Source organism: Anabrus simplex, chromosome 1, assembly GCF_040414725.1.
Source record: "Anabrus simplex isolate iqAnaSimp1 chromosome 1, ASM4041472v1, whole genome shotgun sequence".
In the NCBI taxonomy this organism is placed as follows: domain Eukaryota; kingdom Metazoa; phylum Arthropoda; class Insecta; order Orthoptera; family Tettigoniidae; genus Anabrus; species Anabrus simplex.
Window position 1 is genome coordinate 449803825 of NC_090265.1, and position 17638 is coordinate 449821462.

A 17638-nucleotide genomic window follows, 5' to 3' on the forward strand; every position below is an offset into this window, starting at 1 on the left:
TAGTTGTCACAGGTGAGATGAAGTGATTTTCAAGTGATGTTTTCTGAGATTGTCATTGAATCTTTGCCAATTCCAAACGGTAGTTCTTAATCTGGTGCAGTATCACGTAGTTTAGGATACGATCTAGACGCTGATGGGCAGTGCTATTATCCATGTTGAGATCATCTGAATAATCATGCAGGTAGACATGGTTATACTTAGGCCTTCACTGAATTATTTCGGATAATTTTGACAGCTCTCACAGTTTATAACCTTATTTCGGATAATATTCAAGCTACTAGACAGATCACTGGTGACATATATATTCATACAAGGATTTTTAGTCGAAGATAGTGTCTTCCAACCAACTAGATTTTCCACTGGTAGTATGTTTGATAATAACTTAGTAGGATATGTGTGATGACGTTTCTTACAACCAAATACGCACTTAAATTAATATTTATCCCTGAATTAAGGTCATATTATCTTAAGTCTATAATTTAAATCTTACGATAACATTATTTTGAGGGTGATTACGACTTCTAGTGGACATAGCTTAACTTACGGTGAATAACACAAGGAAATATGAGTGACTAAGAGGCAGTTAAACATATGAATATGATATTTAAACGGCAAGGCATATGAGAGTGTACTAGTCAATCCAGGTCATGAGAAGTATTGTGATGATTTTCATTGAAAATTTTAACCTGTATGGATACAAACATTTAGTGTAACTTAAATAACATGTATCATTTTAATGAGTAGGGAGTAGGTATTAATGAACTGAATTTCACATTTATTCGAAGAATAACTGATATCAAGGCAACATAGACTCCAATTCTTATCTGAATACTTACTTGACGATTCCAAATGCGTTCTTTATTTTTCTCAAGAAAGTTTAATCGGAGACATTGTAAATAGTAACTGATATAAATTCTTTATTTCTTATTTTAATGGATGCATCCAACACTTTTAAAGTTATTGATTTTAATGTTTATTTCTTGTCAATACCATTCACTTGAATGTTTTAATTTCATTTATATTAATTTAATTCAATATTACCAAACTTATTAGGTGAATTGCCTATGAATGAAACCATTAATTTTATAAATAATTCCCTAGTGTTGTACAATACTTTGCCTCTAATATTCTACGGTTTTGAGGGACCAAAGGACTTATAAAGTGGAGCGATGGAGCTCTAGAATGCGTTTATATTACGGTAACTTCGTAGGTTCAACCATTCTTATCTTTGATATAACGAGGTCACGACACTGTACTGTGAATTTATGATTCAGTAGAGGTCAGATGACATGACTTTCTGGAAACATTGGCGATGAACATCGACCTTAAGAATAATACAGAGTTATTTACCTCAAGAAATATTCATTCGATTGAATTTAAGATGAATTTCCCTCTATTATCTGACTTAATAGTTTAATAAATGTGAGATATTAGAACCTCACTACTCCTTCTATGTCTTCCTAGAATAAGTGTTAGATGTAAGACCGTATTATCTTAAGTCTACAACGATTTCTCTAATGACTAATATGGATATGGTATAACTGGTAACGGGTAAGAGACGTCTTCCAACGTTGGTTAGAATCTGCTATTAACTGACCAGAGCGTTTTTCTTTTACGGAACTCATAACCCATAGATCTTAGCCATCGAATCAATGTTGTACGTAGAGCTAGTCTGGATCTCTTGCGTCCATGCCTGGACGCGGAAACGGTGCAATATTCATTCTATTTCAAACTAGAGGATTTCGAAAGAAAGTCATCTTCTGTGACGACCAATTGTTGTGCGGATTAGTGTACAAATATGTTTATAGGCATATTATGGTTACTGTAAATAGTTTGCAACTTTGCTTGTGATACCCTTGACACGACTAATATAATAATAATAATAATAATAATAATAATAATAATAATAATAATAATAATAATAATAATAATAATTACAACAATAATAATAATGTAAACCAGGTTACATCTCCAGTTGACTCCGGATGGGAATAGCGAGTTGAAAATTTCTGAGGTCCCTGGTTCAATTCCTGGCCCGGAGGGAGATTTTAAACATATGTGGCTAATTCCCTTAGCTCGTCTCAATACTCATCTTCAATTACAAAAAACACAGCATACCATAAACCACCACAGAAACACCCAAAAGTGAGTACATCCTTCCATGCAAGGTTGGAGTCAGAAAGGGCACCCATCCGTAAAACTGGACTAAATCTTTACAAAGTGCCAACCCTAAGTAATTAGAAGAAGGCTAGGACGAAAAGTAAGAAGATTCTATTGTCATTTTCCTGAACTTCCTTCATCACCAAGTTGATTAATGGACGCCATTTTTCGAACACACTGTATACGCGTTGTTCTAACAAGAAGTAAAAATTGTTGTTACTGAAATATCTCATGCAGGAAGTGTGCTCAACTTCAGTGAAATGAGAGAAGATAAAATTAAAGTTTGCTTACGTAATGCCAGCGCCACAGTACAAGAGAAGCGAGGCAGAACTGTTTACTCTGTCGTCACATGGTGTGAACACAGCAGGTTACCCCGGCAACGGGAAGCTGTGGCCCGTTGAACTGTTGTTTTCCGTGCACTAAACTTTGATCATATTATGTCAAAGTAAAGAGAGGGAGGACGTGGGGAGGAACACTCGTCTCTTTCCACTGCTCAACAGAACGTATTTCGTATCGTACAACACGGTAAATTAATTTTATATTTCCATGTAGGCTACTTGGTGTTCACCAGATCCCTTTTAAAAGATCTCGGAAGGGAAAAGTAGGTTTCTTCTTGTTCTTGGTCTTTTTCCCCAATTCACCTGAGTCTGCATTTGGTATGGTTAATTGCTAGTTTTACGACCACCGAGCTCGATAGCTGCAGCCGCTTAAGTGCGGCCGGTATCCAGTATTCGGGAGATAGTAGGTTCGAACCCCACTGTCGGCAGCCGTGAAGATGGTTTTCTGTGGTTTTCCATTTTCACACCAGGCAAATGCTTGGGCTGTACCTTAATTAAGATCACGGCCGCTTCCTTCCCACTCCTGGCCCTTCCCTGTCCCATCGTCGCCATAAGACCTATCTGTGTCGGTGCGACGTAAAGCAAAAGAAAAAAGTTTTACTGCTGACGTCAACCCTATTGTGGAGCAATATATTCACTATTAAGTGTTTCTGTGGTGGTTGGTAGTATCGTGCTATGTGTACGGTATGCGACAAAACGAACGACACTGAAATTATTTGTCATCTGCTGTCCACTTTTCCCTAATAATGAAGTATTTATTTACTGGGTGTAACAGTTTGACGTATTGTGAATTCAATATTATGTAAATATCTGCGATGATGGTTCACAGAATGAAGAAGATGTCTGTCGTGGAACTTTATTTCCGATCATACGGAGTAGGGCGATTGAATGGGCCGAGTTGCCTTCATGTTGAAGAACCCTCTTTCTTTCTCTCTCCCTCAATAAATCGAGTGTCACACCAATAGAGATAGGTCTTATGGCGACCACGGCCTGAATTAAGGTACAGTCCCAACATTCAGCTGATATAAAAATAAGACATCACGGAAAACCATCTTCAGGGCCAGCAGTGGGGTTTGTATCCACTATCTCTCGAATGCAAGCTGATAGCAATGCGATCCAAACCACCACGCAGCCACTTCTCGGTGCTCTAAGGGAACTGGAAAGTGTGAAATGATAGAACAAATGTAACTTCCAATGTTTAGTTACACATCTCAGAAAGTAAGATAGGTTCTTTTGATATATTCAGAATACATTCGTCACTATTAGGGTAGAATATAAAGCTTCTATGTTTAACACTTTGTGTTAGAAAGAACATTATAAAAATAATATTTTTTAAAAAATATTGTTAAAACCTCCCTTAACTGCGGTACCTTGTTCTGAGAAAATACTGAAGCCAGACGCGAGAAACGTCGCATGCATAATATTTCAACCTTTTTTGAGCTGCTGAAGTAAAAATGTTGGCTTATTGTTTACAGGAGTTGAGAAATTATTAGTTTTGTGTATCCTAGTTAATTAAATTTTCTGTAAAACTTGCAGTGCTCTTCAAGCTGGCCTCTATGAACTAATCAAGATAACTGATTAAATTTATTTCCACAAGCAGATCTGTATAGAGTGTCTAAGAGTCTACCAAGTTTCAGATACATTTATGTGATAGTTTCTGAGAAGTTTAAAAAAATATGACTGACTGAAAATCCAAAATCAATATTTGACTGGTAGCTGGCATCTAATGATATTCAACGTGCAGAGTAATATTTCAACCAAATTCTTCAGGAAAAATGGAGATTTCCTAAGCTCAAAACCAAAATTGACGTTTTTGAGCCTGCCACACTTCCCGTGGATAAAAATAGCTTTCAAATTAAGTATTACTCAGGTACCATGAAACTACTAGCAGTGTTGCCAACTATATTTTCAAGATCCGCTAAATACTACTAAAAATCCGCTAAAATTCCGCCAAAAATGAGCAATAATAATGATAATAATAAATGTCTGCACTCACCTGATCTGTGAGTTTCACTGGGATTAACGTCCGACTCGTTGGCTGAATGGTCAGCGTACTGGCCTTCGGTTCAGAGGGTCCCGGGTTCGATTCCCGGCCTGGTCGGGGATTTTAACCTTCATTGGTTAATTCCAATGGCCCGGGGGCTGGGTGTTTGTGCTGGCCCCAACATCCCTGCAACTCACACACAACACATAACACTATCCTCCACCCCAATAACACGCAGTTACTTACACATGGCAGATGCCGCCCACCCTCATCGGAGGGCTGCACTCGGCTAGAAATAGCCACACGAAATTAATAATAACTGGGATTAACCCCCTGTCTGCAAGCCGGCGAGCTAAAACTTTAGTGCTTTAGTGCCGGCTTCAAACTAGGTGAATCCCCTACCTCAGGGGCCACACACAAAACAGGCCAGTTCATTATATGGTCTTCCTTCATAGCATAAACATAAATGCTACTCTCTCACAGTTTCATTAATTGTCGTCATTCGTCGAGAAAAGTACCCTTTCCCCGTGCATTACAAATGTATGATACCATGATCTCATAACATCAAATTTTGTGATAACTGTTCAATTCTAGTCAGTTTTCATCTCTTAAATACAGGTAGAACTGTGAAGGCTTATAAAACGGGCTAGAAATTTCCCCGAGCTGATATCAACGACAGAGCGATTAATGCTTATCAGAATACTTAGCTGAAGGGTGAAGTCCTCCTGAAGTATTCCGGGAAATAGTTCCTAAGCTACATCCAGTATCAATAGTTTCTTGTGGTCTTTCTGTTGGCGTTAAGTCCTGTTTGAGCCTTTTTATCTCAGCTGTCCAACAGACCCTAAAACGCTAGAGTTTCCAAGTATAATATCGCATTCAACGTTCTTCTAACCATTTTATCTTCCAGTGTTTGAATCCACTATGAATATTTTGTACTATTGCTGTAGGTAACAAATTAGTTTTCTATTAGAGGGAAGGCAAATGTCGAAATGGTCATAGAAAGGAAACCGATGTTCCGTATATTTATTTTTAATGGACATGTTTGGATCCTGTTTGCGTAGCACGCCGTTCTGTGGACGGAGCCCTGCATACAAAGAGGTTCATTCTCTCCTAGGGCCCAGTAACCAACAAGATTGTTTTTCTATGGGAGATCTGGAGTGTAGTTTGTAAGCCATTTCTACAGCAATGGGATTGGACTCCTGTCCCTATTTTATCCTGAGATCCCTCCCTCAGCCTAATCTTGTATTGCACCACTTGCTTTTATCTATTTTTGAGGCTATTCGTTTGGGAATGTATCTTGTTTGTCACTGGTATTGCCTGTCTCCGGACAAAACAGAGGCCTACAACATGTCCCCTTTAAAGATGGTTTATCTTGCTGCATGGACTGACAATTTAACCATATTTGTTCGCTCACAACTCAGTTCTCCTTTCAGCAAAGTAATTTATTGTTTTTCTGAACGTAGCCTACAGCTGTAGTCGTTGCCAGTGAAATTATCTGCGATTTTCCCATAACTTCACCATCTAAAGATCCCGTTAGGCTGTTGAAGAAAAAGGAGTTTAATTTTGAACACCTACTGTATTTATGAGAAGCATTCTACTGCTACGAAAACAGTAGACGCAGTACGGCCACGGTACTTATCGTTTGTAAAATGTAATACTCTGAGAAAGACACGGATTACGAATACATGCAAATAAATGCGCATAAACTGAAAATGTATTGGATGTACTTAAAAACAACACCTTACACGAGAACGAGAAAAGAATTACTAAGAATTAATGAGAACGAAGAAATTATTAATTACCCAACGCTAACGACTAGCGCACAACAAAGATTATAACCTACAGATGAAAATCTGCACTGATCTGAGAATCAGTAATAATAATAATAATAATAATAATAATAATAATAATAATAATAATAATAATAATAATAATAATAATAATAATAATAATAATAAAGCTTTACGTCCCACTAACTACTTTTACGGTTTACGGAGACGCCAAGGTGCCTGAACTTAGTCCCTCAGGAGTTCGTTCACGTGCCAATAAATCAACCGTGTGAGCCACTCAGCCCGGCAATCTGAGAATCACGGGAAACTTCTGTGGATGTATTACTCTCACTGCCACCAGCTTCCAAAGAGATCGTGACGAATGGAAAGTCCTGAAAGAACACCAAGAAAATAGCAGCAAATCGAATCAGATGGAGAGCTCTTGTATGTGCGCAATGCTCTACCCAGTAATGACAAGAATTAGAAGAATACCATAGGATGGGGTAACGTTCACTTTCTTTTAAGTAACCGTTTTCACTAATTCCTTCAGATTCTGTGCAGTAACGATCGTCGCAGCTCGAGAAAATATTTGCTATTTGTGGTACCTGTGATCATGCACAAATTACATTGGCTTTAATTTAAAATGTTCAACGATAAGAGCATATTGTATTATGTTGCATAATGATATTAATAAGCCACTGAGCCACGTACATAGCACTCTTCAAATTAGGCAGCCAAATTACATTCATTAAAATATTCATCTGATTGGCGAGTACCAAGCGGGTTTCAGGAAAGGTCGATCATGTGCAGAACAAATATGGAACTTGAAGACGATATTAAGGATTCGCCGAAGTGCCAGCACTATCGTCACCTTTGTGGATTTTAAGAAGGCGTATGACTCTGTGGACAGACAGACAGTATTTGATACCCTAGAAGAACTCAGAGTGGACAAGAAGACCAGAGCACTTATCCAGCAGACCCTCACAAGTACGACCTCTAAAGTGAAATTCCTTGGAGAAATCTCTGAGCCTTTTGAAATATGTACGGGCGTTCGTCAAGGTGACAGCATCTCCCCTATTCTGTTTAACTTAGTTCTAGACAAAGTTATTAGAGAGTGGGAAAAGGATATCAAGGGTGTGAACATCGGAAATTTGGGAAGCAAGGTCAATGTGAAATGTTTAGCATTTGCTGATGATCTCGCAATCATTACTAAGACCAAGGATGAAACAAGGTATGCCATACAGAGACTACACAATATAGCATCAAAGGCAGGCCTCCAGATACCCTACGAGAAAACCAAGTACATGGAAAATCTACGTCAAAATAGCAAAAGAACTCCGCTAGAGATGGAAAACGGCACAATTTCACAGGTGCCCTCCTTCAAATACCTTGGAGAAATTATACTACCATCAGGATTAGACAGTAGTGCCAATGTAGAAAGAAACACCAAACTACATAAGGCATACAGACTGACGTGGAATTACTACAACAAAAGAGTCATATCGCGTAATGCAAAATTACGACACTACAAGACAGTTGTATTGCCCGAAGCTTTATATGCCTCAGAAACCATATGCTTAGGTGGTCACTCTAAAATTACAGAAATTGAAAAGCAGGAGCGGAAAATTCTCAGGAAAATTTATGGTCCTACGAGAGAAAATGGAATGTGGATTAAGAGGAAAACAGCGGACCTCTACTCCTTCACCGACAGGTTTACTGATGCTGTACGGAAAAGGCGCCTTAATTTCTATGGCCATATCTACAGAATGAACAGCGACAGACTAACTAAAAGATTATTCAAAGTAATCAACTCAAAGAAGGTCAAAATAAAATGGCTAGAAGAAACTAAGGCGGACCTCCAAGAAATAAATATTACAGACGACATCATGGAAAATCGTGGAGCTTTTAGAACCAAAGTAGCTAATCATAAATTTAGGGAGAAACCAAAAAAGACAACTGGTAGGAAGTGGTCGACAGAACGCAAGATGCAACAAAGTGCATTCATGAAGAGATTTTGGGAGGATAAGAAGGCACAAACCATCAAACCAACTAACAAGTTCAAACGCGCTCTATGAATGGGCATAACGAAGGAATAATAATAATAATAATAATAATAATAATAATAATAATAATAATAATAATAATAATAATAATAATAATAATAATAATAATCTTTCTTTCTTTTTTTTCTTTCTTAATCGTTTGCTCTCCAGGGTTGGTTTTTCCCTGGGACTTAGCGAGGGATCCCACCTCTACCGCCTCAAGGGCAGTGTCCTGGAGCGTGAGACGTTGGGTAGGGGGATTCAACTGGAAAGGAGGACCATTACCTCGCCCAGTCGGTGTCACCTGCTATTTTGAATTGGGGCGTTGTGGGCGGATGGGAAGATTGGAAAGGATAGGCAAGGGAAAGAGAGAAGGAAGCGGCTGTGGCCTTAAGTTAGGTACCATCCTGGCATTTGCCTGAAGGTGAAGTGGAAAAACACGGAAAAACACTTCGAGGATGGCTAAGCTGGGAATCGAACCCACCTCTACTCAGTTGACTTCCGTGCCTGAGTGGACCGCGTTCCAGCCCTCGTAACACTTTTCAAATTTAGTGTCAGAGCCGGGAATCGAACCCTGGCCGCTGGGGGTGTCAACTAATCACGCTAACCACTACACCACAGAATAATAATAATAATAATAATAATAATAATAATAATAATAATAATAATAATAATAATAATAATAATAATAATAATAACCGTGCCCGGTTAGCTTACGTGGGGGTCTGGTTCTGAAATGAGTAGGAGCTAGGCATAACCCTGCGTAAGACACTGGGGTGGGGGCCCTCAACCCCGACACGGCGCGTCCCATATGGCTGATAGGGGAAGCTCCTGTAGATATGCAGGACAGGTGTGAATAAGGCTTAGCCAAATAAGCACCCGCGGATCAACTGAGGTAAACAGAGAAATGGTCAACGGCCTCGACGGCAGAAGAGGACATATCCCAATGGCAGAGAGGGCGGAAGAACCGAATCAAATCCACTTCGCGTCTGACTTGTAGCAAGCGGCAAGTGGTCAGCGTCTGATCACCAGAGGTGCGGCTGTAAATATGCTCCAGGAACTAACAATCCCTGGTTCTACACCACTAGCGAAAGCTAGAAGATTGCTTACAAGCAGACATGACTCGTACAAGTAAAGACAAAATTACCCCAGGTGGACAATCCACCCACTCTAAAGTGGCAACCAAGCATTCGGATTCTGGGGAGCTTGGGCGAATACGAGAGAGCAAGTCGGAGTGCTGTGATAAACTTCCACGAAAGACTCACACTTTCATTGGCACATTCAACATTCAGACACTGATTCAAACAGGAAAACTGAACAATCTCACAAGAGGACTTACAAAGCAGAAAATCCAAATTCTGGCCCTACAAGAAACACGCTTCACCGATTCAGAAACGATGGATTACAATAATTATAGGATCTTCAAAAGTGGAACAAACAAGAAAATTGGTAAAGGAGTAGCATTGTTAGGAATGGCCTTCTGTGTAGACAAAAAAGGTTTGGATTCAGTAATAGAGGTGAAACCAATCAACAATAGGCTTATGACCTTAAGAATCAGGCATACAAACAAAAAATACACCTTTATTAATGTGCATGCACCAACAAATGGAGACAATAAAAAGGAGCCTGAAAAAACAGAAAGATTCTGGGAAGAACTTGAAACAGAAATGGCCAAAATCCCTAAAAATGATGTGAAAATTCTACTCGGTGATTTCAATGCACAGCTTGGCAGGGAATACAAATACAGGAGGACAGTGGGAGACTATCCAGCCCACAGATTCACCAATAAAAATGGCACACGCCTCATTGAGTTATGCCAACAAAATAACCTCAAAATTATGTCAACATCACTCCGGAAGAATCCCAAAAAGCAAAAAACTTGGCGATCACCCATCCATCATTTAGGAGAATTTCAGATTGATCATGTGGCAATATCATATGATTACCAAAAGGAAATTCATGATGTGCAAGTGCGCAGAGGTGCTAACATCGATTCGGATCATTATTTAAACAGAATCAAAATTAAATTCACACCCAAAGGGAAATTCAACAGGAAAACATCGGTGATTCCAAAATTTGATCTGCACAAAATCAAGGACTCCAAAATTTCAGAAGAATGGGAAAAACGACCTGCAGAGAGCTGGGAGAATTTCCAGACTAAAATCATCGAAACGGCGAAGGACCTAATCCCTCTTCGCAAGAAACCAAAACATCCTTGGTGGAATCAAGAATGTGAGACCGCACTAGAAGAAAGGAAAAAGGCATTTCAAAACTACAATTGTAACAAATCAGAAGAAACACAGAAGAAATTCTTCGAAGTTCGCAAGCATGTATCCAAGATTTTAAGACAAAATAAACGGAAATACGTCAATGTCCAACTGAAGTCAATTGAAGACAACTTCAAAAATTACAACACACACGATTTCTACAAGACCTTTGCGAACCAAATTAAAGGATATTCCCCACAGAACCTTTGCTTTCGGAAGCACGATGGTAAACTAGCCTTAACAAATAAGGAAAACTGCCAAGAATTAGCTACATATTTTTCACAGCTTTTAAATTGTCCAGAACCCAAAAAGAGATTCCCGAAAGTACAGCCAGAAATCATACCGGAAAATTCGTCACCACCAACTCAAGAAGAAATTTATTCACATATCAAGAAACTTAAAGACAACAAAGCATCAGGGGAAGACGGAATTGTAGCTGAACTTCTGAAAAATTTAGGCCCAAATTCACTCAGAGAAATTAGACAAATAATCCAAAACATTTGGCAAACCGAAAAGCTCCCGGATGACTGGAAGATTGCTCTAATCCATCCACTACATAAAAAAGGCAGCAAGTTAGACGTAAACAATTACAGAGGAATCTCACTTGTATCAGTCACATACAAAATACTATCAGCCTGTCTCTTGCATAGAACACAACAACAATTAGAACCCAAATTATCGGAATTTCAAGCAGGATTCAGACCAAACACGTCATGCCCAGAACAAATTTTCAACCTCAAAACCATACTTAAACTACGAGCCCTCAGACAAAAGCCTACGGTATGCACATTTTTCAAAAAGGCATATGATTCGATAGACAGACCCTCACTATTCCAAATTCTAGAAGAGAGAGGACTAGATCCCAAAACCCTAGAACTCATAAGACAAACACTAACGGGCACAAAATCTAAAGTGAAATTTATGGGAGAAATTTCAGAACCCTTCGACATTCAAACAGGTGTGAGACAAGGTGATGGACTCTCTCCTATTCTGTTCAACGTCGTCCTAGACAAGATTATGGAAGAATGGGAGAAGGAACTCAAGAAACTTGAATTTTGGAAACCGATCCGATTGGGCTTTCCCAAAAACAACCTCTACGTACCATACCTTGCATTTGCGGACGATCTGGCGATTTTAACAGAGGATGAGGAGACTGCCATCAAGCAGCTTGAGATACTTAAGGAATCTGCAGAAATAGTGGGACTACAGATTTCATTTGAGAAAACTAAATTCTTCTGTTCAAAGACAGATATCACGAGCCTGAGAACGAAATACGGTAAAATCGACCGGGTCTCGTACTTTAAATACCTCGGAGAATTCATCGAACCGACAGGCCTTGAGAAGATCTCACAGCAAAACCGTCTCCAAAAAGTCAAGAAGGCATTAGGGTTCGTTCAAGACGTCTACAACAAAAAATGCTTGTCAAGACAGACAAAAATTCGGCATTACAACACAGTCATAAAACCAACAGTCCTTTACGCAAGTGAAACATTGTCACTTAACAGTAAACAAGAATTAGAAGAAATAAAAAACAAGAGAGGAAGATCATCAGGAAAATCCTAGGAGCAAGATATACCCAAGATGGTTACAGGCTACAATCAATCAAAACAACAGAAAAAGTTTCAAACATTGAAATTGTCATTAAGAAAAGACGAATGAAATTCTTTGGACACCTCACAAGATTACCAGAAAATCGACTGTCAAAAAGAATATTAAATTATGTTAGCTCACTTAAGAATTCAACACCTTGGCTGGACGAACTTCGAAAGGACCTCAAAAACGCAAACATATGTGCAACAGACATTTTAGAAAGAGACACCTTCAGACACAAAGTCAACAAGTGGGAAGTTACATCAGAGCAACCAAAGCAAAAACAGTGCAGACCGAAATGGTCGGAAGAACGTAAACAAGCCTTCTCAGAGAGAATGAAAGCCTATTGGAAGAACAATAAGAACCCAAAGAAAGCTTGATTGAGTTGTTTGCTTAACGTCTTCCATTATTGGGATAATACGTTAATAATAATAATAATAATAATAATAATAATAATAATAATAATAATAATAATCGTATGGTTACAGCTACCGTGGTGCAGTATTCGGAAGTGGACGACTTGCCTATCAATTTCGGTAGCACCTACCAATTTCGAAATTCCGATTGTTCTGCTATCTGACAACGAAAGCGAAATTTTACTGGATCGGATACCTCAGTGTGGAGTGAATCCGCGAACTTGGGATCATGCGTCGGATACTCTACCGCCGATCCGCCGAGGCAGCTACTTCTTTCCTAATTCAACATTTGTATTGCCGTAAGTGTGAACACACGTGTTTTCTTCCTGATTACTTGGCTTCAGTCTACTTTATGCCTTTGGAGAAAGAAATGCTCACCCTTGCATAGATATGCTGTATTGAATATTGAAATTTCAAGACCGCATTGTAATCGAAATCGACTTTCAACCTATTAGGTCGTGTTACGCGCATGTGGTACGTGTTGAAAAGATGTTAAGTACAGAACATCTCCTCTGAGCAGGTTCGGATTCCACTGATGTCCGGTTGGCCATTTCATCTCTTCAACACGTACTAATAGTTTGAAAGTCGATTTTTATTATGCCGTATTGCTTCTAAATACCAAATTTGAACTCTCTAAAACCGCCCTCTTGGGGAGTCCACGAATTATCGTTTGGGGGTATCAAGTTCTCATGTAACAAGTTTTATGTTCATAAGGTTTTAAGGTGTCTCAAAGTGCTTCATTCATACGGTTATATCTATTTTCAATTTTATGCCCACTACTATGCATAGCTATACTTTGAATTCATAGAGGTTTTCTAACATATTCTCTTCTGAGTCAAATTTAATTCTGTTAATGTAAGAGACATCTAAGAAATTATATGTGTACACGTAAACTCTCATTCTTCGGACCAATAGTTCATCGAATATTTAAATATTTATTTTCTTTTAATTGATAAGCTTGTTAATATAATCCTCCATTACCATAGAAAATGTACGTGGTACAATTTCGTTCGAAGTAAAAGGTACGAAACAAACTTAAAGAAATCACGTGAGGAGATTGCAGTTGCATGTGAATTTTAGACAAAAAAAGTCTTCTCTTATTTAAACGACGTCAATTAAAATATGATAGAAATTACGCCTGACATATATCCGTTTTGAAAGTAATTTTGTCGATATATTGCATATCCTCACAGACATTTAGAAGTTATATCAGAGAACTTAGTAGAAGGGTGGGAAGTCTAGCTATTAACACTTTAAAAACTACATTTGCCTGAAGTTGTAGTATGAGTATGAAGATGTTTTATGGGTTTATCAAAGGATTGAATAAATGTATTATTGGCATATATCCATTAGATTCAGATTATATTATGGTTGAAATTGAATACTGAAGCTGGTATTAGACAGATGGTACCACCCTTATTTATGTGTACCCATTTAAAATTCAGTGTATTTTCGATCGATATGTAATTCAACACTTAGTACTACAAATTCAGCTCAGTTACACAACGTAGACTATTTTGTCACTACAATGTTAGGGGTCTACTGCTATTTCTATGCGTCCTATGGTTTATATAAACTTAGCTAGGTTTCAGTCAGCTTAATCACTCGAAACAATACTAATTCCCTGAGATGTATTACTGATGTGTCACGTCAATGGAAACTCTGTTCAAGTATAGTAATATTGTGCAGAACAATCTGATAAATTTGTAAATTTATTTTAAAGGGAATCTTCAATAATACACTTCTTTGCGGCGATTATAAAATATTGTTAAACACTACAAATATATTGAAGAAGGTATTTTATGCTTCTAAATATCTAGACATTTCACTAACCACGTGACAATGCTTGGCCTGTGTTGACAGCACTCTGCTAATGCGTGAACAGTAGAAGCAGCACGACCGCGGCCCTTATCGTTCATACAGTGTAACATCCAAAAAGACGACATGAATTATGAATACATGTTGCAATTAAATGCAAAAAGCTGAAAATGCATCGAGCGCACTTCCAAATAGCATCTGAAATTAAAACAAGAAAAATAAAAGACAAAGAATTAAAGAGGTTGAAGAAATAACACATTACTCAACGCTAACGACTAGTTCACGAAGATGATTATAGCCTACAAATGGAACACTGTACTAATCTCATAGGCAGTGGAACCCTCTATAGATGCATCACTGTCACTGCCATCAGATACCAAGGAGATGACTAAATTTTACACACAGGTCTGTTGAGCATGTTCATTTCCCCAAGCCTCAAATCTCATTTAAACACTGGGTGTAACAGACTTCTATGGTGCCGTTTCTGGAGCCTTGTTGCGAATGATGGAACGATAGAGAGCATCGTCCATTCATAACGTATAGCTTCAATCCTTAGATTGGCTGGAAATAATTTTCCATGCTTCTCCATTCTCTTAATTATCAGGTAGGAGTAGCATCTGGCATCGTTGATAATCTGGCGAATATAAGCTCACGGGACAAAACATTAGTCACTTCTGGAGAAATCATTACAAGAATGATTTCATATCGTGTAATTCCGTACACTGTCCGCTTGAAACATCAATGTCTCACTGATCGCTACTGCCTTATGCTCACGTGCGCGTGCGGTTGAGCATGGAAATCGTTCGCTGCGCCATCTGTACAGGCTGAACAATCCATCTGTACGTGTGAACTAAGATGACTAATTATTGTCCGGCGAGTTTAATTGTGTCATAGTTCTTTCCTTTCATCATTCCTTCCACGATATTCTTGAATAGCTCATCATGTCTAAATGCGTCCTCTTTCATTTTCATACTTTGTTCATATGACTCCCCAGGGATTTTTCTTCTAATCCTTTAAAACATTTCCTCCATTTTAGTCTTTTTTACCCAGTTGTCTTCTCGTAGTAATGCCTATATTTCATGGACCTGAACATACAGAAAGTTTGGTAGGAATCATTTAACGTGACACCACATAGCACAATAATATGCTTATCTCATTTCCCAACGGGAACTTGTATTCTCCAACGAGTCATCTCTCGGCCTTTTCCTAAGGTAAGAAATGCTTTGAGCCACATTTCATAAAGCCATACACGCTCAGCGATATTTCAGTGTTCAAAAATCAATAATTGGAAATCTTTTCCTCCTGCATTTGGTTTTACATAAAATAGTATCAGGTATAGTCAATTATAAAGTACAAATAAAGTAAACACTACTTGTTGATTTATTGTTGATGAAAGAACAGCCACAAACCATCAGTGCTTGCTTTGCTGCTAAATGCATCCCCTGCCACAAATGCCAGAGGGTTACTTCTTCTCACCTCTGGCAGAAATACAGGCCCGACAACAACGTGGCATGCTGTGAATAATGTATGTCCCACTTTTCGGTGTTAATGCCAATTCTTCCTGTGCAACAACTCTTAACTCCTTGAGAGCACTTGATGGAAGTCGCTCGTGAAGAAGTTCGTCTCCCGAGAGAAACTCATACGTTCTCTATTAGGTTTAATTCGGGAGGGCAAGCAGGCCAATTCATGCAAGCAATATCTTCAGCTTTCAGGAAGAAATTACCCAAAACCTCTCTATGAGGGCGAGTATTATAGTCCACAGGTACAAAATCTGGGTGCACAACACCTCGAAACAAATGAACATGAGGTGCCAAGATCTCGTCACGATACCTGACGGCCGTCAAACCTTGCCGGTTTACCAGTACAACATCATTATTGATCCACCTCTTTATTGCTCCCTTTCCACAATGTTTGAGGCCCGAAATCGTGTTCCAGGTTCTCGCCAGGTACCAGTCCGTCGTGACTCATTCTCAAGACCGAATTTGGATTCATCCATAAATAGAAGATAAGCCCACTGTTCGGCTCTCCACCTTAATATGTTGCTGACTCCACTCTATATGTGGACATCATCTTCTGTGCACAAGCGTCAGGGGTACACATACAACCAGTCACCGACAGTAAAGGCCTCTTTGCCTAAGCCGTCTATAAACCATTTGCCTCGATACATTGTTGCGGTGGCTGATGTTAGGTCATATGCCAGCTGCCGTTCAGTCCTACGATTGTACCACCTCGCTCTTATGTTTAAGCAACGGTCATCTCTTTCAGATGTCACTCTTGATCAACAACAGACCGATCACATTAAGCCATTTGGCCACTTCAGCTTGCGACTGACCATTTTCCATTCGTCCAATCTGCCTCACGAGAGGAAGTCGTCAAGGCGCCGTCTCTGTGCTATAGCTACAGTAAATGTTTGCTCAGTGAACGTGGAATTGAACGAGTAAGGCAGTACACATTACTATCTGCGCACATTTTAGCGACAGATTTGTGTATGGGTTTGAGGAGTAAGGAGGGAGCACTTCTGGTTCCGTTAGTACTGCCAACTGAATGGAAATGAAATCTGAATTGAATCGATAATATAATCGATCGATATGAATTTTCTAAACCTTTGTTATTTTAAGCCAACAACTGTGTCTCACACACACATTATATAACATTTCTCGATGCGAATCTTATTCCTAGAGTGAATTCTATAGTTTGGCTTTGCTGTGTAAATAACAACAGTACTAGTACGTAAAGTGTACGCCAGACGTCGCACAGCGATGCATAAGCGATTCATAGTTTGTGTTTCAAAGATTGCCAGTACGAATTTCGAAGATTGCCGCGGTGGACCACTTCAGCACTAGGGTGTAAATCTATCGCTAAAAAGTGCGCAGATAGTACGTACACTACCTGATACGGGCGCTGACGTCATCACTTCCATGGTTGTGTGAAGACAGGCATTCCATCTATCAGGTAGAATACGAATGCAGTACCATTTGTTTACACGTTACTGTCACCTATTGTGTGGTTAAATGGACACAGGGAGACAATCATTTCCGTTTGTTGCTTTAATTTGTTCACTAGTTAACCACGTGCTGGATGTAAACAACAGTATTGGCAACCAAATTTCGAGATCGTCCTCTCTCGACATATAGCAATTGAGGCTTTCACGGCCGGCGTTACAAATCATGTCAGCGTTTTCCGGGCTTGTAGGCCGTGGTCCAGGAGTGAGTGAATGTCCCGACGTTTCACCGAAGACTGCGTTCGGCATTGTC